The following is a 24,156-nucleotide window of genomic DNA, read 5'->3' as shown; positions in this document are numbered from 1 at the left end:
CCACATCTTTGCATTGTCCTGGAGATGATGAGAATACACAAATTGTATACCAAGAAGAAGAAGAAGTGTGCATTCTTCAAAAGAAAGATTGATTACTTGGGATTCATAGTGTCTGTTGAAGGTATAAGAGTAGATCTGGCCAAGGTAAAAAATGTTCAAGATTGGCCACCCCCAACCACTATCAAGGAAGTGAGAATTTTTCTAGATCTAATAGGATGATATAGGATATTCATTAAAAACTATGCGCAAATTGTAGCACCTCTTACAGATCTACTCAAAAAGCAAGTTGCCATTATCTCGATGCCAATTGAAAAATCTAGCTTTAAGCAACTAAAGCATAGTTTGATAACTACTTCTACCTTAAGGCTACTTGACTTAAGCAAGGAATTTGAAGTTGTCACAGATGCCAACTCTCTTGCATTGGGATGCATATTAGTGCAGGAAGGTCATCCTCCTTTTGTAGCTTACCCTTCAAGAAAATTGAAAGACCTTGAAAAGTGATATGCTATTCACGACCTAGATTTGTTAATTGTGATTCACGATCTCAAATTATGGAGACATTACTTGCTTGGAAATAAGTTTTCCCTAGTCATAGATTATAAAAGTCTTAAGTGGATTTTTTCTCAGCTTGATCTTAATATGAGTCAACAACAGTCGATCGAAATTCTATTGACTAAGGATGAAGAAAATAAGAACCCAGAATATCAACAATTGTTTTGGGAAGTTCAAAATAAGGAACAAGATCCCAAATTCAAGACTAAGTATCACAAATTCTCCATAGATGAAGATGAAGGACTTGTTTATTTCATAATGAGACAATGCGTTCCTTCGAGTCAGACTCTCAAGAGATGGATACTTTGGGAAGCACATGACTCTCCTTTTTCAGGACACTCAGGATATGCAAAAACTCTTAATACTGTCAAGAAAAGCTATTGTTGGTAAAGAATCAAGGGTGATGTACTTAAGTATGTCATTGAATGTCTAAACTGCCAAAGGGTCAAATCTAAATGTGTCAAGTTACCAGAAAACTCCAGCCACTTGACATTCCCCGGATGAAATGTGAGTTTATTAGCATGGACTTTATAGTTGGGTTACCTTCTGTGCAAGGAGAATATAACTCAATAATGGTAATAGTAGACATGCTAACAAAGGTCACTCATCTTATTCCAACACAAACCAATTACAAAGCTCCAGATATTGCAAGAATTTTTGTAAAAGAGATTTTAAGGTTACATGAGTTACCTAAAAGGATCATCAATGATCGTGATTCTTTTTTCACATCACATTTCTAGAAGAGTTTATTTGAAGCCATTGGGACCCAACTTTGTTTCAACACTACTTACTATCCACAAATTGATGGATAGAAAAAATGTGTTAATCAAGCAATTGAGGATATTTTGTGTGAATATTGCAACAAGGAATCTAAAAGGTGGATTTAATATCTACCCTTAATGGAATTTGCTGCCTCCTATCATCAAAGTATTCAGATGACTCCATTTTAGGCACTATATGGTCAAGATTTCCATATGCCACTTAATTTTTCTAATCATACTCAAAGGGTAGAAGCTTTGAGAAAAATGTTAGAAAAAATGGATGATCAAATCAAGATTATCAGACAAGATATTCAAGCTTCAAGGACCAACAAAAGGCCTATGCTGATCTAAAAAGGCAAGAATGAATCTTCAAAGAAGGAGACATGGTCTTTCGTTTGTGTCCATCCAAAGAAAATTGCTTTGTCTTTAGGAGAATTTAAGAAGCTAAGTCCAAGACATTGTGGACCCTATAAGGTTCTCAAGTGCTTAGGACCAAGCACTTACAAGAAACAACTCCTTGAGAATATAAAAATCCACAATGTATTTCATGTTAGCTTATTGAAAGCATACGTAGCTAACCCTAACCATATCCTTGATGATCAAGAAGTTGTATTACCTAACCAAAGAGTCCTTGAGCTACAACCTAACATAGTAATTGATATAAGGGAGAGAATATTGAGGAGTAGAATCCTTAGAGAACATCTCATCTAGTGGAAAGACTACCTTGAAGAGGATGCTAGTTGGATTGACCATGAGTCACTATGTAACCAATATCCCCAGTTTCATTTGAGATGAGGATATCTCGATTCCTCTAAGGGGGAGAGGATGTTATATCCCGACTTTGATTTAAAATCTTCTCAACTTCTTGCAAAATGAGCTTGAAGAACTCTAAAATCATTAAATAGAGAAGATCTTAAGCAAAAAAAAAACCCGAGGATCATAATCCGACATTTCTTCTAAATTGACAGGGACTATAGCTACCTATCATGGAAGTTACCATGTGAACGAGAGTTATGAGTCATATTAGTCATTAGTGTTAGTGTCCATAGATGGTCCAAAAATACTAGATTTTTGGGCAAAAGTAGTATATTTTTTATATTTAGGATAAATTATTTATTGTAAATATTCTAAAAATATATGGAAACTTCTAGAATAGGTTTCATGTAAAAAAAAGTGACTTTTTTCAGCTAGTGTTGGAGATTTCATGCAAAAAGAAGGACTGGTGAAATCTTGCATGTCCTGATCGTAGTTTATAGGCAGCAAACACTACTTCAAATGGGAAGAAGGAGTGATCTGGAATATTCTTCAACAAGTGCCTTGCACTTTTTCCCCCTTTTCGAAGCCAACAAAACCATCAGATTTGGGATTTGAGCATTATATTACATCTTGGAAGCTTCAGATTGCTGATTTTGTCAAGATCCCCTCCATAAAGAGCTCTTCTTTGTGGCCACAACCCTTCTTCTCTAATTTATCTATAAATAAGAGGCATGGGGAGTAGTTGAGGGAGTCCGAGAAAGAGGAGAGAGGTCCTTCTCAGGAGTATAGAGCAAGAGGGAGGAAAACATATGAAGATAGAAGGATACCTTGCCCCCCAAGACGTTGTGGGAGGGAGCTAGAGAGGGGGAGAATTAGAAAGAGAGAGAGAGGGAAGAAGATCTCGAGAGGCTACAAGAGAGGGGGTTAGAGAGGGAATGAATTAACTCAACCTCCCCTTGTCTTGGTCTCCAACTCGGCAAGTTTCTCTCATGCTCTCCCATTCTGAATTCATTCCACCTTCTCTATCTCTCAAACTTGCTTGCGAACCATAGCTCCAAAGCAATGAGGCACAAATACCATGATATCCACTACAACTCATCAAAGAATGGGGGTATTACCAAAGATATAGGAGTGCCTGAGGTTGTCGGAATCGCCACTACCAATGGAACATCGAGTGTGGCAGATGTAAGTGCAAGCAAAGACAAAATTCCCAATGACATCATGCCAAACCAGGTTGTTCACATCTCAAAAATAGGCTATTATTTTCATATTTGTACATAAAATAATAAGGTTTTTTCCAAAATTAAGTACATAAACTGTTAGCTAATTTTGTATCTACACTTACATGAGATGTCAGTTTCATCTAGAGAGCATATTAATACACACACAAATGATTAACTACTACCTATGATTTGTAGATAGATTAATGAAGATTATAATTCATAAAATCGTGATGGAAATAGTTGCAAGAGTTTATTGCATGAAATGAGTAAAGGACTTTATGCACACTTTAGATTAGTGACATAAATTGATATATTTTTAGCCAAACATGACAATGGTTAGGAGTTGATTGATGCTTAAAAAGTGAAAGTCTATTTAAATAATCTTGTAAATCATCTCATTAAATAAAATTTTAATGTAATAAAGGAGTTTACTTTTTATTCAAGAATTGTTTGAATTGTATGCGTGTTCCTAAAATAAATTACATGAAGGATCCTGTGATTTAACAAACTAATTGAGAAAACTGGCTGTATATGTTTCAATAAATGTGATGTAGGAAATTAAAAAACTAAAGATGATATCATCATCAAAGGAAAGTGGGTGGGCATGACCTCCATGACGGGAGTTCATGGTAGGTTGGTCCCAGTTAGCTAGGAGCTTTTCTAAATCGACAATAGAAATAGAAAGACAATAAATTGACCCACCGCACTCCCCTCCATCTCCCATTCTCTTTGAACCAAGTGCAATAGCAAGTCTGCTTTAGTTCGAGTAATCTTGTAGGAAAAGGAAACTTGAAAATTTTTATGCTAGCTAGCCGTTAGGAGACCCGTCTGATTTTAGGAACCCAAAAATTCAGGTCGATCCTAGTGGGTTAGATCGGAACTCTTATATTGCGATGTAGACTCAGTTGGGTCTAAGTGGCAAACCCTATGATACTCCAAGGGAGCTCCAAGTGGCGTCATTTTGGAAAACCTACTGATGGACTACTAAAAGTTGTCCCTTGGATTGATACTGGTAAACACCTCACAGTTGGATAGATTTACCATTAAACCCTATCTAGAGTTTTGCAGTGTGTTGTTCTCTCTTTGGAGAAAGATGATGTAATGGAAGAAGCTCATCATGGTATTTCTAGAGGCCACTTTGCAATTGATATTACTATCCCAAACATTTAGCAAGCAAGACTATGATAGCCTACCATGCATGGATATGACCACTAGTTTGTCAAAAAATATGATTTTTGTCAGTAGTACCTCAGTTAACCCCTTTTCCACGATCGATTATCCCTTCGCTCAATCTTGTCATTTAACAAATGGGAAATGACTTTGTTATCCCTATCAAACATGCCACATCTTACGCCAAAATTGGTATATCCTCATTGCAACATAGTATTGTATCAAGTGGATAGAAGCTTGGGCACTTTCGAGCATTTCAACTCAAGTAGTGACCTATTCAAGGATATCTTCACCCACTATGATTTCCCAATAAAACTAGTGAAAGGTACGCCAGGTGCGGCATGTTACAATTGGTATCAAAGTGCACATTGATATAGTATACGATGCAAGTAAATAAAACTAGTTATATTTACAACATAAAATATATTTTCCCTTAAGTAGTGAAGTCTTCCCTTATTGATATGTGTTCTTGATTTCTAGCAAAAAGACAAACCTTGGGAATGATTCTTGATTTTGAAAGTTATGTTTATGTCAGGAATGTACTCCTCGAGCTTTAGTTGGAGAAACTAGATGATGTGTATATTGGATCAAATATACGGTCCTTCACCCCTGTATTACGAAAGATGATGGATGCTAAGTAGAGGGTATTGTTACATTGACGCAAATTGTATTGCTTACCTCTAGAATAAATTAAAGAAATTAAGGTGGATGGAAGCCCTTAAGGTTTCCAAGATTTACCTCTTCTATGAGGCCAGAGTAAACTCAAACATGTTCACTAGAGGGCAACATGTCAAACTAAACTGGTACATCTATGAGGAGGTTACAAGGGTTATATTGGCTTATCGAGTCATGGTTCTAGGATGCTCTAGTTGCTACAACTACGAGAAAGATGGATTACCTAATCTTCCTATGAAATATATATATTTTTATATTTATTCTTGGAATCCTAATTACTATGTGATGAATGTATCTCAATGCCATGCCTAAATTGTGGTAGGAAAATATTTTCCAAGAATAATATAAGCTCCTAAACTACTCAAATAATGTATTCCCTTCCTGTTGGCATAAATAATCATTTTTTTCCATCCGTCTTTCTCCTTGAATTTTTTTAAAAAATAGTAGGTAGACTTTTTTTCTTGATTAAGACTCAAAAGTCTCTTTTGAAGTATAAAACTTGATCATTATTAGAAGGACAAGTAGTACATAATTTCCCTCCTAAATTAATGAGGTAGAGTAAGAAAGTAAATATCTTTTTTTTCCTAAACATGGTTGGAAAGATATTGATCATAAAATTACATAATTCTCAAATCATCACCTCGAATCTCAATACTATGGAAGCTCAAGAGAATAATTTTCTTCTCAAGTAGTACAAGCCCCCAAAGTTTGATGGTAAAGGAAGGGACATTCCAATTGAAGTAGAAACATGGATAGAATCTATGATAGACTATTTCACTATTGCAAGAACGGCACCATCAAATCAAGCGATAATCACTAAACTAAAACTCACAAGAGATGCCTATCTTTGGTGGAAACAATGGTGCAAGGACCAAAGAATGCCCAAAGGCACTATTACTTGGGACAAAATTAAGGACACGATAGGTGGGAGATATCTTTTGCCCACATATCAAGCCCAGAAGATGAAGGTGTTCTTCAATCTAAAGCAATTAAGCTAAGCCTAGAAGCCTACCACTCCAAATTTGTAACACTTCTAAAATATGCATTGATGATGAATGTTTACAAGACCGATTTTTGGAGCGCAATAAATCTGGCCCGAAGAAAAGAAAAAGCAGAAAAGGAGAATCATCGTCTGGTCTGGGAAGAGGCGAGCTCTGGATTCGGAAGAACGAGAAGGAAGACACCGGAAGCACCCATGATTGTGCTTAAAAGAGGCGAATTTACAGAGCAAAGGCAACGAACATGAATCTTTCGACATCTTTAATAAGAAGGGAAAGTACCTTTGTAAAACGGCATCTCATGGAGAAGGCCCTCCTCGTAGTGGCAAAACTTCCCTTCTGTATCAAACTGTGCTAGACAAGAGTTTTCAGAAGTTGTCTTCATATGCAAGCGGAAAGTTTTAGAGAGGAAACTTCCTGTTTCATCCTAGGATTTTGAAGCTGATTTAGAAGTATTTGAATGTGTTCGTATGAAGTAAGCTGAGGATCATGAGGATAATTAAAAATATTTTTTAGCATTCGACCTGCAGGAGAATCCATAGTATTTTACTACACGATGAAAGGTGACTATTACCGATATGTAGCAGAGTTCAAGACTGGTAGTGAAAGGAAAGAAGCTGCAGATCAATCCCTTAAAGCTTACTAGGCTGCTACAAATACAGCTGCGACAGATCTGCCACCTACTCATCCTATTCTTCTTGGATTAGCCCTGAAAACTTGATGTTGAGCTCACTGTAGAAGAGAGGAATCTACTTTCAGTGGACTACAAGAATGTTATTGGTGCATGCAAAGCTTCTTGGTGGATCAAGTCATCTATTAAACAGAAAGAAGAAACAAAATCCAATGAACAGAATGTAAAGCGAATCAAAGAGTACAGACATAAAGTAGAGGAAGGACTTTCAAAGATCTGTAATGACATCTTAATGATCATTGATGAGCATCTTATCCCTTCGTTTAACATAGGAGAGTTTGAAACTGAAAGCACTCCGCCCATGAGTTTTTGTAGCGTTTAAAGGTCTTTTAAAAAAATGCAGATCAAAAGTTACTGTGATGGTCAATGCGAGAAGCCATTTATGTGCACTCATGACCTCTTTTTCTTCCATAATCTCAGTAGAATTCAACATTGTATTTGTTATTGGCAGAAATAAAACAAAGTCTTGGCATCATTTTCTCATCTTGCTTATTCACCTGATTGAACTTCTATCCTGAAATTAGTCACTATCTTCTGTAGACGCGACTTTGCTTTTGAAAACCCTTCGATAACGGAGATGGTATGGTTTGGAACAAAGGGGCCTAAGTGTAAGAGAGTACACTAACCAATTCCTCAACCTGACCATGTATGTTGTAACGTGTCCACTAGAATCATCCAGGACACGTCTTAGCAGTCCATAGGAAAGGATGTCTAGAAAGCTCTGTCCGGCACTCCCATGGAATGTTACGGGGTTTGCAATCTAGGGCTTTTTGCATTTGCCATGTAGTGGAAGTATTTCGGCTGTTCCCACTTAGAATCAACCTGAATTAGGGTTTTCCTGATTGGTCATTTCCTAACAACAACTAGCATCGAACCTAAGCGAACTACTTTACGCAGAAACGCCAGGTCCGAAGCGGATTCATGCTGCACTTGGTTCAAGGAGAATGGGAAATGAGAGGGATGCAAAGCTTGACCTCTCTGCCATAAGGCATAGTCCCATTCCGTTCCCCTAAAACAACATAAAACAGGTTAAGACATAACTCTAGGTCAACGCTTTTGTTGTTCGTATCCTTTGACGATGATCCCGTTGTTCCTCGTGAATTGAGAAAAGTTCTTAGCCAACCAGGACCACCCATCCATAGGTCGGAGCCATGGCCCATCCTCCACACTTTCCTCGGGTTGTTTTAGTTATTTAATTATCTAACACATTAGTTGGACATGTAACAACCAGCTTCTTTAATTAACTTGTTAGGCACTGGTTCCTTCACGTAATCTTATCACTTGACATAGAAAAACAATATCAGGCAAGTTCTTTATTAACAGGTCATCACGAGTTCCGCCCGTAGGCTTATCCACAATCCGCTCGAAGGCTATCCAGCGATCCACAAGGATCACTATTCCAAGTTTCCGCCCAAAAACTAGTATGCGGGCCTCGAGATCCTATCCCGAGTCACATTAGTCTCGTGTGTAGGACCCGGAAGGTGAGGGATTTACGGCCAGAGCCCCCTGGCACCCAAGCATCCTCCTGCTCCAAGTAGCGCTCAATGGAGAGACCTCTCGCGGCGGGTTTGGTCCACGTTCCTGGCGGGGTCAACAACCCCCTTGGTTAGGGTCAGGCAGGCAGTCATGGGTAACTGAAGCTGCCTCTCCCTTCAAGCCTTCAACCTGAAGTATAGATACTCATTTATTTTGTAATTCATTGGTCAAACAAGTCAAACAGTGCTTTCAAATCGCTAGCAAGCACAAACATTTCCATTGATCGTTTTTGTTGTTGGCAAACTGCTAAGGAATGAATCCTTCCTTTCGAATGCATCCAACACTTAATCCGGGGTGTCTTGCAACTTGGCAAGATCCCTTATATTCTAGGTTAGGGCGTACCCTACTAGCCCAACTTGGTCAAACCTTAAAGTTCATTAGGTACTTCAATTTCTGGCTTTTAAATCTCCAGTTAATCTTCCTTACCCAAGGAGGATATCAAAGTATACATCCTCTTGCAAGATGACTTGTGTAAGGATCCGCCATCCTTGTTGCGAGAATTTGGCCTTTCTTCTTATGATTCAATCACAAGACCATATGACTCCGTACTTGCTGCGCAAGTCCCGCATCGTACTATGCGATAATGGAGTCACGAAACAAATCGTTTCAATTTCTTTAAGTTGACGTTGTTAGACCTAGGGTTTCCTAGCTTCATTTTTGTAAGAATCTCAGAGACAAACCCTAGTTTCTTTTTCGATTACAATTTACTGACCCTACATTCAGGAAATGTGGACAAGTATTTAAGGTATAGCCGTTTCTTGGAATTTAACTCATTCCCAACGAATATTTTGCAGCATAGGTATTTTTAAGTTTATATTAATTTGGTTAACTCTAGAAGGTAATTTCGAGATTACTTCCGCATGATTTGTTATCTACGTGTCAATTGACTTTTCAATCCTATACTTTATCGATTTGAGGTTAGGTTAATTCCAACTAATCTTCCCTTTTCTTTGTGAACAAAACTCATGCTAAATAAGCAACCTTTTTCTTGCTAAGTTATGCAGTTAGCAACGATAATTTCCTAGAGTTTATGCACCGTAAGAATCCTTTCATGATTTGCACTTTCCATGATGATTCGTTGTAAAAAGAATAGGGGTTAATAGTCCGAGATGCAATTTTATACCTTTAGGTTTAACCGAATTATACCATTTTAATGGGTAAATAATCTTCTCATAATTCATTTCAATGCATAAAGCTATTTGAAAAAAAATACGTTTATACTTTATTTATTTTGCATGTTCCATTAGATATATTTCATCATGAATGACTAGGACAAGATATATCCTATTTCTAACAACTAACTATGCATGATTTAAATTAAGAAGGAAAAACCTGGGTTTGGGGTGAGATATCCATATGGATTCCGGGAGATGACCCTCCCGTGGCTACGCCTTGGACTTTCTTAGGAGGCATTGCAATTGTAGTTGTTCGGACGTGGAAGCAGCTTTACAATTCTTCTTTGCAATTCACCGTTGCTACCTTGCACCGCTTGTCAATAGTAGTTTTTGGAAGGCTCCCTCCCTGGAAGTCGGGGAAATTCGAAAGGGTGTTTCAGAGTCTTCTACGACTAAGACTCATTGAAGCCATGGAAAGGCTTAATGGCCTTTTAATTACTCGTTCAAATGAGGAACCAAAAGGGATGGAAAAACACAAGGTGCGGACAAGAACTCCAAGGAAATAGAGTAACCGTAAAGGTTATAAGTAAGGTTGAAGGACCTTAGGTCAACTTGGAGGGAAGGAGTTTCAATACGCCACAAAGGAAGGACTAGGGAAGGTTTTAACACGAAGGAAATAGGGGTGGTTCCAAGGAAAGGGATAGGGGTTTGAGGAGGGATTAGCACGAGGGTGTGGTTCCAAGGGAAAAAAACAAAAGGGGCTTAAGGATAGGGGTTGAGTGAACTTTAAAATCATAGGGAAGATAATAATCCCAAAAGAGAGGACTTAAGGGTAACACATGGGGTTCCAACACCCATGGGAGAGAGCCATATAATGTATTTAGACACGAAGGTGTTGTAGAGGGGTGATAAGACACGAGGGTAAATGAAAGGTTTTCGAAAGGCACAATAGGGAATGAAAAGGGTTTATACAGCCCAAGACAAAAGGGTCATTGAGATTAGCCCCGGGGGGGGGGGGGGGGGTAGGGAGAATTTGCATAAAACGGCCCTTGGGAAGTTTTTGGTCACGGGGGTGAAAGGGCTCAAGGGATTTAAAAAAAAACCGGGGGGAAATAAATGGGGGCTTAAATTCGAGGGGAGGGGGGTTTATAAAACCCACTTGGAAAGGCTTATGGAAAGCTCACAGGAAAGGGGCTTCCCAAGGCCCTTGGAATCTTCCCAAGAAGCTTCTTTTGGTGGGGGGGGGGGGGGAGTCGTGGAGAAACCACGTGGCGGTTGCATTCGTTGGCAACTGGCGACGTCTTCTTCAGCCTGCGGCTTCACAACCCTCTGTACGGCAGAGCTGGCAACATCTTTCTTCCCCACGCCTGATTGCTTCCTCACATCGATGATGCTCTCCACTCTCTCTCTCTCGACACGACTGCAGCGTTTGCCACGACTCCTTCAGCCTCACAACGGCAGCTGGCGGACGTTCTGCGCAATCTTTCCCTCCTCACGAATTTAGCCTCCTCCTTCCCTATGATAGCTTCCTGTTATTATCTTCCTCTCTTTTCATGACCTTAGAGGGGGAGGTATTTATGGGAAGAGGGGGTAGTGCCTCCCTCCCCCACGTGGAGCCTCCATACAGTCCCTCCCCTTCACCTCTGCACTCTCCCATTTAGCACCATCCTCTTTCCTCAGCCACACTTCGGCTGGGGGAAAGAGGATTAAAAGAATTTTCATTAAATCCAATATTATTCCCTTGACCTCCTCCCAAGAGGAGGTTCTCATGAAAATATGCGGTTTTCATTAAGCCATGTCTCGTTTGGCACATTGGAGGGTGTATTAGTAAAGACCAAACCGTTCGTAACCACAATGCTGCATTGTCATTTTCTCGATACTTCACACGGCCTCGTAATATTTTTAGCAGAAATATTACATTCTCTCCTCTTTAGAGAAATCGAGATGTTCTCATCTCGAGATAAACTGGGGATATTGATGGTTGAGAGTGCCTTCATTTATCCAAGTGGCATCCTCTTCGGGATAATCTTTACATTGGACGAGGCATTCTCTCAGGGTTCTGGATCTTAATAGTCTCTCCCTAACATCTAAGATCCTATCAGGCCTTAGTTCAAGGATTCCTTGACTAGGCATTACAATTTGTTGGTCATCAAGTACATGGTTAGGATTAGGTACATACTTTTTCAATATGCTAATGTGGAATACATTATGAACTTTTAGGTTCTCAGGGAGTTGCAGTTTATAAGCATTAGGTCGTAGGCATTTGAGGATCTTGTATGGCCCACAATACCTTGGACTTAGCTTCTTGCAATCTCCTAAGGATAGAGAACTCTTTTTAGGGCGTACGCGAATGAAGACCATGTCTCCTTCTTCGAAGACCCTTTCTTGATGCTTTAAATCCGCGTATGCCTTTTGTCTATCCTTAGCCGCTTGTATGTCCTGCCTTATTGACTTAATTTGGTCATCCATCTCTTCCAACATTAGCCTTGAAGCTTCAACCCTTAGGGTTGGATTAGAAAAGTTTAGGGGACTTCAACAGTCATGACCATACAATGCTTGAAAAGGCATCATCTGAATGCTTTGCTGGTAAGAAGCATTGTATGCAAATTCTACCAAAGGCAAGTATTGAATCCACCTCTTCGGCTCTCGACAGCAGTATGCCCTAAACATATCCCCGATGACTTGATTTACTTGCTCTGTTTGGCCATCTGTTTGGGAATGGTAGGCGGTGCTAAAACAGAGTTGAGTCCCAATAGCTTCAAAGATAGCTCTCCAGAAGTGTGATGTGAAAAGAGAATCACGATCACTAATGATTCTTCTGGGTAAACCATGTAGCTTGAATATCTCCTTGATAAACAATCTTGCAATATCTGAGGCTTTATAGTTTGTCTTTACTGGAATAAGGTGTGCAACCTTAGTAAGCATGTCAACCACAACCATGATGGAGTTGTATCCTCCCTGGACTTGGGGTAGGCCTACAACAAAATCCATACTGATGAATTCCCATTTCATTTGGGGAATGTCAAGTGGTTGTAGTTTCCCTGGCATCATGACATGTTCGGCTTTGATACGTTGGCAAGACAAACACTCAGTGACATATTTGAGAACGTCACCTTTGAGCCTCTCCCAATGGTAGCTCTTCCTAACTGCATTAAGAGTCTTAGCATATCCAGGATGTCCTGCGAAAGGAGAATCATGAGCTTCCCACAATATCTTCTGCTTAAGTGACTGGCTTGTTGGTATACACAGCCTTGTTCTGTAGTAGACAAGTCCACTATTAATGGAAAATTCATGATACTTAGCCTGCAACTTTTGGTTCTGCTCCTTGATAGAGATATCCTTTAGCATTGTTTGGTAGGCCAAATCATGGCATGCTTCCTCTCTAGCTAACTCAAGTATAGGGTTGTTTGGCATAGATACTTTTGTAGCTAGAGATATGGCTGTTGATGGATTCTGCAAGATTAGGGAATTTAGGAATGCCTTGCGACTAAGTGCATTGGCAACTACATTCTCTTTCCCTGGTCGGTACTTGATTTCAAAGTCATATTCCTCCAACACTTCAATCCACCGACGTTGCCTCATGTTGAGCTCGTTCTGGGTAAAGATCCATTTGAGACTCTTATGGTTACTAGAGTAAACTTGTTACCCAACAAGTAGTGTCTCCAAAGCTTTAGAGCATGGATGACAGCTAGTGATTCTAGATCATGCGTAGCATAATTCCTTTCATGACTCTTCAATTTCCTTGAAGAGTATGCTACTGGATGACCTTCTTGCATAAGTACACACCCCAAGGCAAGAATGCTAGCATTAGTTACTACCTCGAACTCCTTGTTGAGGTCTGGAAGTTTTAGAATAGGTGCTGATACCAAACTTTACTTCAATCTATTGAAGCTATTTTTTTCGGAAGTTGACCATGCAATGGAAGTTTGCTTCTTCAGTAAGTCCGTCAGAGGTGCTGCAATTAAAGCATAGTTTTTTATGAAGACCCTATACCATCCTGTCAATCCAAGAAAGCTATGTATCTCTTTGATGGATACTGGTATTGGCAATTCAAGCACATCTCTGACCTTGGCTAGGTCCACTGATATTTCTTTTGCTGATACTATGAATCCTAGATATTCAATCTGACGCTTGAAGAATGCACACTTCTTCATTTTAGCATACAGCTTATGTGACCTCATTGTCCCAAGGATAATGATCCAAAGTTGGGGTTCATGATCTTCTTCCTGTTTAGAATAGACTAAAGTGTCATCGAAGAAGACAAGCATGAAATCATCAAGATATGGCCTAAAGATATCGTGCATTAACCTATTGAAGGTGGCAGGTGCATTCTTAAGCCCGAATGACATAACTAGGAATTCAAAGTGCCCATATCTTGTATTGAAGGCCGTTTTTGGGATATCTTCTTCCTTGATCCTTACCTGATAGTAACGTGACCTGAGATCAATCTTGGAGAAGATCTTTGCACCCTGAAGACGATCAAGAAGCTCATTTATTCTAGGAATATGATACTTATTCTTGACCGTTGATTGATTCAATCCTCGGTAATCAATAGATAGTCGTAGTGTCCCATCTTTCTTTTTCTGGAATATTACTGGAGCTCCCCATGGTGAATTGCTAGGCCGGATGTAGCCCTGATCTAACAGTTGCTTGAGTTATTCCTTCAGCTCAATTGCTTCTGGTATGGATATTCTATAAGGTCTCTTTGTAATTGGCGCAACTCCTGGTACTAACCTAATCTCATGATCCACTTCTCTTTGAGGCGGAAGTTCAGTCAACTCTTTAGCCAAGAAGGTCCTTCATGAGACTCTTGCTTCTGATCTAATTTGTTGAGTTTGATCAAGTAAATAGGTAATCCTTTTCTGACTCTTTTTATGATCCGAGGTACTTTGGCCAATTGGATTCTCGGCACTCTAGCCTCACCTTGAGTTGTGACTAATTCCCTTTCAGAGTTTCGAAAGGAAACTTGACCCTTTCCACAGTGAATGTGGGCGTCGTTAGGCTTAAGCCAATCCATTCAGAGTAGACACTCATGGATACCTAAATTCATGATTATGAATTTAACCGAAGTCTTCTTTTCTCCCAGAAAGAATTCCACCCTAGCAATTTTCCTGGTACAAGTAACCTCATGACCATTTGCCAATTCCACAAGCAGGGTAGGTGCTTCTACTGTGGTTATTCCTAATCTTTTTGCACATGCTGTTGAGATAAAGGAATGTGTACTGCCACAATCAATCAAGGTCTTGAAACTTTTACCTTGATAGTCCGACGGTGTCTGAATCACCGAGAACTGGCGATTTGGCCCTTTCTTGTGTAAAGCGGCATGGACTGTCGCTCTTTCAAATTTTGCTTCCATGGTCGGATCTTCTTCTTCTTCTTCTTCGCACATTTGCCTATTGGCAATGCAGACGATTCTTCCTCTTCCTCGAGTAGTGGCTCCTTGACCATGGCCTGTTCCTTGGAAAGGCGCTTGGCGATGTCCTCCACCAAGCTTGGGACATTGCCTCTTGAAGTGACCAGTTCGTTGCAATGGAAACAACAGAGGTTTCGGCCATTACTTTGAGTAGGAACAAAGTTGTTGACATTATTCTTCCTTGCTTTCTTTCTTTGTCCCTGATTATGACCTTGAACTCTCTTGATTTGAGGTCTGAATGCTCCTTTGTTTGGGTCATTGTAAGACCAAGCTTTGTTATCCCTTGGTCTAGCTTGCACCTCCTGAATTATAGGCACCGCTCGAATTTGAGTGCATCATGCAGATTTGATAGACGCATAGATTCGAGATGGGTATTTACTGGTGGATTTAAACCCGCACAAAATTTGGACACCTGCTATGTCGTGTCCATTTGTGGCGCATACTTTAAAAGTGAGACGAATTTAGAGTAGTATGCATCAAGAGTGAGTCCTAGTTGTTTTAGCTCGTAGAACTCATTCATTTTCTACGTGCGATATGCAGGTGGCAAGTATCTTCCTTGCATAGCTTTCTTCAGCTTCTCCCAGGTAACGGATCCCTCTGTGATCCCTTGATCCCTACACCATTGCTTCCACCAAAGTCTAGCTTCGCCGGTGAGCTTTAACTTGGCGAGCATAGCCTGATTGGCGGGTGCAGTACTGGTTGCTTCGAAGTAATCCTCCATGGATTCAATCCAGATTTCAACATCAGCTTGGACGAATCTGCCTCTCCCGTAAAACTCGAGTGGCTTAATTTTCTTGAGAAGGAACTTCTTCTCCTCGATCATAGCAATACTTGATGTAGAAGACGAATTAGGAACCTGTACCTAGGGTTGTGCCTGAATAAAGGTTTTCTTAACATTATTATACGATAATCATCGTTAATTTATATTACATCTTCAATTCCACTATCATGCAACCAATGTAGCTACTTAACTTTTTATCAACTCTTATGCACAATCAGACATAAAAAGAAGTCTTTATTTGTATTTATATGGGCATAGCCCTTTCGAATACAACGTTTCATGCGATGATAAGCCAACTATTACATTTAGTTTGGGGAGAATAACGTTGTATTACATTTATCGACAGGGACTGTATAATAGTAAGGTTTCGGGTCATGGATCTTCAGGAATCGGTAAGTCATTGGAAGTTCGGGATATCCTTTCCATTGGAATCCATACTTCTCATGGCGGCCCAACACTTTAATCCTCTCGGCGGGGATTACACGGGTTACTTCCTCATATACATATGAGTTCATCTCAACCCTCCGACCTTGAATATGTAAAGTTGAGTTTACGTGAGCTTCCACAAAAATAAACAGCTTCATGACTTTCAGGTCTTCCAACCACTTGATCCTCTTTAGGTTTGTCTGTAGATAAGCAAACCAGTGGGCGGCTATATAGTAGATTCCTGAAGCACCCGTCCATCTTCATTCCATGTACAAAGGTGATGGATTATAGATCTGCTCCAGGATATTCATCATCCCAATCCTTTGTCTATAAAGCAGAGAATGCATTGCAGTCATAAACATGACTCGAAATATCAAGAACTTGTTCCACGCTTTGTAATTCTGCAGGACAGCATTGAAGGTAAGGAAATGTTTGGATAGCAACATTTGCTTTACTTCATCTTATTAAGATTTCATAAAAACAATTCCATTGTTGATCGGCTCTGATACCAACTGTAACGTGTCCACTAGAATCATCCACGACACGTCTTAGCAGTCCATCGGAAAGGATGTCTAAAAAGCTAGGGCTGGGTTTGCAATCTAGGGCTTTTCGCGTCTGCCACGTAGCAGAAGTATTCCGGCCGTTCCCATTTAGAATCAACTTGAATTAGGGTTTTCCTGATTGGTCATTTCCTAACAGCAACTAGCATCAGACCTAAGCAAACTACTTTAAGTAGAAACGCCACGTCTGAAGCGGATTCACGTTGCATTGGTTCAAGGAGAATGGGAAACGAGAGCGATGCAAAGCTCGACCTCTCTGCCATAAGGAATAGTCCCATTCCGTTCCCCTAAAATAGCATAAATCGGGTTAAGACATAACTCTAGATCAATGCTTTTGTTGTTCGTATCCTTTGACGATCATCCCGTTGTTCCTCGTGAATTGAGAAAAGTTCCTGGCCAACCGGGACCACCCATTCGAAGGACGGACCCATGGCCCATCCTCCGCACTTTCCTCGGGTTGTTTTAGTTGTTTAATTATCTAATACATTAGTTGGAGATGTAACAACTAGCTTCTTTAATTAACCCATTAGGCACTGGTTCCTTCACGTAATCTTATTACTTGACATAGAAAAACAATATCAGGCAAGTTCTTTATTAATAAGTCATCACATTTATCTTTGAAATACAAAGAGTTCCGCCCGTAGGCTTATCCACAATCCGCCCGAAGGCTATCCAACAATCCACAAGGATCACTATTCCAAGTTTCTGCTCGAAAACTAGTATGCGGGCCTCGAGATCCAATCCCGAGACACGTTAGCCTCTTGTGCAAGACCCAGAAGGCGAGGGATTTACGGCGAGAGTCCCCCCCTGGCACCCAAGTATCCTCCTGCTCCAAGTAGCGCTCAACGAAGAGACCTCTCGCGGCGGGTTCGGTCCACGTTTCCGGCGCGGTCAACAACCCCCTGGTTAGGGTCAGGCAGGCAGTCGCGGGTAATTAAAGCTGCCTCTCCCTTCAGGCCTTCAACCTGAAGTATAGATATTCATTTATTTCGTAATTCATTGGTCAAACAAGTAGTGCTGTAAAATCTCTAGCAAGCACAAACATTTTCATTGATCGTCTTTGTTGTTGGCAAACTACTAAGGAATGAATCCTTCCTTTCGAATGCATCCAGCTCTCAATCCGGGGTGTCTTGCAACTTGGCAAGATCCCTTATATTCTGGGTTAGGGCATACCCTATTAGCCCAACTTGGTCAAACCTTAAAGTTCATTGGGTACTTGAGTTTCTGGTTTTTTAATCTCCAATTAATCTTCCTTACCCAAGGAGGATATCAAAGTATACATCCTCTTGCAAGATGACTTGTGTAAGGATCCGCCATCCTTGTTGCAAGAATTTGGCCTTTCTTCTTGTGATTCAATCATAAGATCATATGACTCCGTACTTGCTGCGCAAGTCTCGCATCGTACTATGCGATAATGGAGTCACGAAACAAACCGTTTCAGTTTCTTTAAGCTGACGTTGTTAGACCTATGGTTTCCTAGCTTCATTTTTATAAGAATCTCAGAGACAAACCCTAGTTCCTTTTTCGATTACAATTTACTGACCCTACATTCAGGAAATGTGGACAAGTATTTAAGGTATAGCCGTTTCTTGGAATTTAACTCATTCCCAACGAATATTTCGCAGCATAGGTATTTTTAAGTTTATATTAATTTGGTTAACTCTAGAAGGTAATTTCGAGATTACTTCCGCATGATTTGTTATCTACGTGTCAATTGACTTTTCAATCCTATACTTTATCGATTTGAGGTTAGGTTAATTCCAACTAATCTTCCCTTTTCTTTGTGAACAAAACTCATGCTAAATAAGCAACCTTTTTCTTGCTAAGTTATGGAGTTAGCAACGATAATTTCCTAGAGTTTATGCAACGTAAGAATCCTTTCATGATTTGCACTTTCCATGATGATTTGTTGTAAAAAGAATAGGGGTTAATAGTGTGAGATGCAGTTTTATACCTTTAGGTTTAACCCAAGTATACTATTTTAATGGGTAAATAATCTTGCTCATAATTCATTTCAATGCATAAAGCTATTTGAAAAAAAAAACGTTATACTTTATTTATTTTGCATATTCCATTAGATGTATTTCGTCGTGAATGACTAGGACAAGATATATCCTATTTCTAAGAACTAACCTTGCATAATTTAAATTAAGAAGGAAAAACGTGGGTTTGGGGTGAGATATCCACATGGATTTCGGGAGATGACCCTCCCACGGCTACGCCTTGGACTTTTTTAGGAGCCATTGCAATTGTAGTCGTTCCGACGTGGAAGCGGATTTACAATTCTTCTTTGGAATTCACCATTGCTCCCTTGCACCGCCTGTTGATAGTAGTTTTTGGAAGGCTCTCTCCTTGGAAGTCGAGGAAATTGGAAAGGGTGTTTCAGAGTCTTCTACGACTAAGACTCATTGAAGCCATGGAAAGGCTTAGTGGCCTTTTAATGACTCGTTCAAACGAGGAACGAAAAGGGATGGAAAAACACAAGGTGCAGACAAGAACTCCAAGAAAATAGAGTAACCGTAAAGGTTATAAGTAAGGTTGAAGGACCTTAGGTCAACTTGGAGGGAAGGGGTTTCAATACGCCACAACGGAAGGACTAGGGAAGGTTTTAACACGGAGGAAATAGGGGTGGTTCCAAGGAAAGGGATAGGGGTTTTGAGGGATTAGCACGGAGGTGTGGTTCCAAGGGAAAAAAATAAAAGGGGCTTAAGGATAGGGGTTGAGGGAAGATAATAATCCCAAAAGAGAGGACTTAAGGGTAACACATGGGGTTTCAACACCCATGGGAGAGAGCCATATAATGTATTTAGACACGGAGGTGTTGTAGAGGGGTGATAAGACACGGGGGTAAATGAAAGGTTTTCGAAAGGCACAATAGGGAATGAAAAGGGTTTATATAGCCCAAGACAAAAGGGTCATTGAGATTAGCACCCGGGGGGGGGGGGGGGGGGGGGGGGGGGGGGGGTAGGGAGAATTTGCATATAAAGGCCCTTGGGAAGTTTTTGGCCACGGGGGTGAAAGGGCTCAAGGGATTTAAAAAAAAACCGGGGGGAAATAAATGGGGGCTTAAATCCAAGGGGAGAGGGGTTTATAAAACCCACTTGGAAAGGCTTATGGAAAGCTCACAGGAAAGGGGCTTCCCAAGGCCCTTGGAATCTTCCCAAGAAGCTTCTTTTGGCGGGGGGTGGGTGGGGGGGGGGGGGGGGGTCGTGGAGAAACCACGTGGGCAATATATGGCGGCCATATTTGTTGGCAACTAGCGACGTCTTCTTCATCCTGCGGCTTCACGACCCTTTGTACAAGAGAGCAAGCGACGTCTTTCTTCCCCACGCCTAATTGCTTCCTCACATCGATGATGCTCTCCACTCTCTCTCTCTCGACACGGCTGCAGCGTTTGCCACGACTCCTTTAGCCTCACAACGGCAGCTGGCGGATGTTCTGCTCAATCTTTCCCTCCTCACGAATTTAGCCTCCTCCTTCCCTATGATAGCTTCCTGTTATTATCTTCCTCTCTTTTCATGACCTTAGAGGGGGAGGTATTTATGGGAAGAGGGGGTAGGGCCTCCCTCCCCCACGTGGAGCCTGCATGCACTCCCTCCCCTCCACCTTTGCACTCTCCCATTTAGCACCATCCTCTTCCCTCAGCCATGCTTCAGCTGGGGGAAAGATGATTAAAAGAATTTGCATTAAATCCAATATTATTCCCTTGACCTCCTCCCAAGAGGAGGTTCTCATGAAAATATGCGGTTTTCATTAACCCATGTCTCGTTTGGCACAGTGGAGAGTATATTAGTAAAGACCAAACTGTCCGTAACCACAATGCCGTATTGTTATTTTCTCGATACTTCACACGGCCTCGTAATATTTTTAGCAGAAATATTACATATGTGGAAAGCATCAGTGATGAGGCTAAGCTTCACAAGTTTATGTATGGTTTGGAGCCATCTTTATCAGAGCTGATGTTATGGCATAAAATCCTACTTCACTCTTTAAGGCTATTGAGCTTGCGGAGCACTATGGAAGAAAGTATAGAAAAGAATGTTCATTTCAGCCTGGTTTTGGACAACCAAGGACTATTTTAAACTAGGGGCAAATTGGTAACACTTATGGCAGTAAGCATGTGCCAAATGGGAGCTTACAGGTACCAACTTATCCTCCATTCAATGCTTCTGGACCTCAAAGTAATTTCAGGACATCAAATAGTCCAAGAGTTGATTTCAAATAGGGGGACAACAAGCCTAAGTACATCTCAGCCAATACAAATCCTAAATCTATTCTTATGGATCTTTATAAAGAAAGGAAGGACAAAGGCTTATGTTTCAAGTGTGGGGAAAAGTATACACCTGATCATGCCTCAAAGTGTGTATACAAAATTGTCAAACCCAAGCTTCAAAGTATGTTGGTTTTTGAGGATTTTGAAGATGACATAGATGAAGCTAATGCAATGGCACTTAATGTTGAAAATGAAGATCTTGAGGAGGAAGTTGAGTAGGAGTATTTTTATGATCCAGCCAACTCTTTTCCTTTTGATCTAGGTGGAAGTGTTCCGTTTGACCCAGATGGAACTTGTGATGAGTCGCTTGCTGCCACTAATTGTTCTATCTCTATGGATGCTTGGATAGGATCTAAGAGCCTTAATACACTCCGTATGAAGGGAAGCATATGCGAAAAGCTAGTGTTCATCCTGATAGACAGTGGCAGTACTCATAGTTTTGTGAATAAGTCCATTATGGACAAGCTAAATTGTTTTCCCACAGATTTACAGTAGTCCATTAGAGTTCAAGTAGCTAATGGTGAAGAGGAAATCAGTACATAGATTTGCGCACATGTTTCTTTACAGTTGGCTGAAAGGATCATTATGGATTTCTCACAGTTATATATGGAGTCTATCTCCAATGGATAGCCTATCCATTTACAGGGAATTCCTAGTAGATCAGATTTTCAACTTATCACCGTTCAACAACTCAAAAGAGAGTACAAGAAGCGCTCACAAATATTTTTTTTGCATTTGAATAAAGAAACACAAGATCAGCCCAATAATTCAACAAACCATCCAGCCTTGACAGCTCTTCTTGAGAAGTATAGAGATCTGTTTGAAGTACCTACTTCATTGCCTCTTAAGAGAGCAGTGGATCACCCCATTGATTTGGAGCCCAACTCAAAGACAATGAATAAGCCACCTTACAGATTATCAAAGTGTGAACGAGAGGAAGTAGCCAAGCAAATCAAGGAACTTCTTGAAATGGAATTCATTGAGCCAAGTTCTTCACCTTATGCATCCCCAGTCCTGTTAGTCAAAAAGAAAGATGGATCTTTCAGAATGTGCATTGAATACAGGGATCTCAATAAGATCACAGTGAAGAACAAGTATCCTATACCCAAGATTGATGATTTGCTTGATGAGCTTAAGGGGCTCGATTTTTTACGAAGATTGATTTGAGGTCAGGGTATCATCAAATTCGCATGCAAGAGGGTGATGAAGTCAAGACTGCTTTCAGGACTGATCGTGGGCTCTATCATTTCTCAGTGATGCCATTTGGGCTTACAAACACTCCAACTACCTTCCAAAGCTTGATGAATAAGATTTTACAACCTTTCCTCTTTCTGTTTGTCTTGGTGTTCTTTGACGACATCTTGATCTATAGCAAGACTTTATAGGATCACTTGGAACATATGAGGAGGGTTTTGGATGTATTGAGACATCATAGGCTTTTTGTTAAGGAGAAGAAGTGTTCTTTCATGCAGACTGAAGTGGAATACTTGGGACATATTGTCAGTGAAAAAGGAATACAGGAGGCTGATCCCAAGAAGGTGCAACGCATAAGAGATTGGCCAACGCCTACTACTACTATCTCTCTTAGAGGATTCCTTGGTTTATCTTCATTCTATCACTGATTTATTAAGCATTATGCGGCAATTGGAGCTCCTTTGATTGACAGGTTGAAGAAGGAGGCTTTCTTTTGGGATGCTCTTGTAGATAGTAGCTGTAACCAGTTAAAGGAACTCCTTACCTCTGCTCCTATCTTAGTATGCGCGGACTTCTCTAAAGAATTTACTATACAGTGTGATGCTAGTGGCCGTGGCATTAGGGCTGTTTTGCTTGATGAGCATGGAGTAATTACATTTGAGAGCCGTAAGCTTACAGATAAAGAAATGGCCATGAATGTTTATGACCAAGAGATGTTGGCTATCTTGTATGCAATCAAGAAGTGGTACCATTACTTATATGGCTGCCGATTCAGAGTACATAGTGATCACAGGGTACTTAAGTATTTCCTTACTCAGTCTAATCTTACTCCAAAGCAACGTCGTTGGGTAGCTACATTATAGAATTATGATTTTGACATCACTCATACAAGGGGCAAAGATAACATAGTGGCTAATTCTCTTTCTCGTATGTGGGCCTACAAAGTTTCAGCTATGATAGACTTACATAATGATTGGATTCCATGTTGTGTGAAATCTCTTAGCTTATCAAGAGCTTCCTACCATAAGATGAATCCATCAAGGATCCATCCTCCTGTTTTCCATTTATGATAGAGATTTATAATTACCTAATTACCTATCATAATTTATTTGGACATATAAAAGTAGATTCTTTAATTAACTCATTGATACAAGGTTCATCCATGTAATTTATACATAAATACAAATACAAGATCAAATAATTTTTAGAAAACAATAGCAACAATGCAATCGTATGCACCCTCTCTAAGGTGCAATGCCAATCTAGCATTCCCTCCCTTACATCAAGACTCATATCCAAAGCATTAGGATACTCGTGTCCGACTCCCATGTATACAATACATAGTCCACCCTTTATCTAGAATAGGGTTTTCCAACATCTAAAAACATTAGGCAATGAGGGTTTTCAGACTCCATCCTAGGCCATCCTAGGTTGAACATGGGATGTCTAAAGCCCCCCTAACCTGCAAGATGCCACAAGAGAAAACCAATATTCCATGGTGGCCTTCACACCACTCAACCTTCAACCAATGTATCAAATAGTGCCTATTTAGGTCTCTTTTTATTGGTATCTTTTTCCACAATGCAATCATGGAGGTGATCCACGTGTGGGTACTAGACTCGAACATATCACAAGAATAGAAGTCGTGAAGCAAATGTGCGAAGAGCTTTAAGTAAGACAAAGCCAATGCACTCAAGACTAACCAAGATCTCTAAGGTAGAATGAAAAAGGCACAAAATGAATAGAAAAGCTTCTTGATAAAATATAAAGCAGGTTAAGGACCTCCAAGCTAAATTGTAGGAATAACATAAGGTACTGAAGGAGCTTCAAGAGAAGAAAAAGTAGGAGTTCTAAAACCATCTAAAGAAGTACGATTTGGCACTCATGGATATCCAAAACCAATAGAAGAGCATGACATTATGATGAAGGACCTTCTAGAAAAATAGATGTAAAATCTTCAAACTCAACTCAAGGAGCGCAACTTAGTCCTTAAATGTAACGTATCCGCCTATCAACAGTCCAAGCACACTTT

The sequence above is a fragment of the Lygodium microphyllum genome, chromosome 9 (assembly GCF_053477565.2).
Source record: "Lygodium microphyllum isolate KBCC chromosome 9, Lygodium_microphyllum_v1.1.10, whole genome shotgun sequence".
Classification (NCBI taxonomy): Eukaryota; Viridiplantae; Streptophyta; class Polypodiopsida; order Schizaeales; family Lygodiaceae; genus Lygodium; species Lygodium microphyllum.
This window is presented reverse-complemented; position numbering follows the sequence as displayed.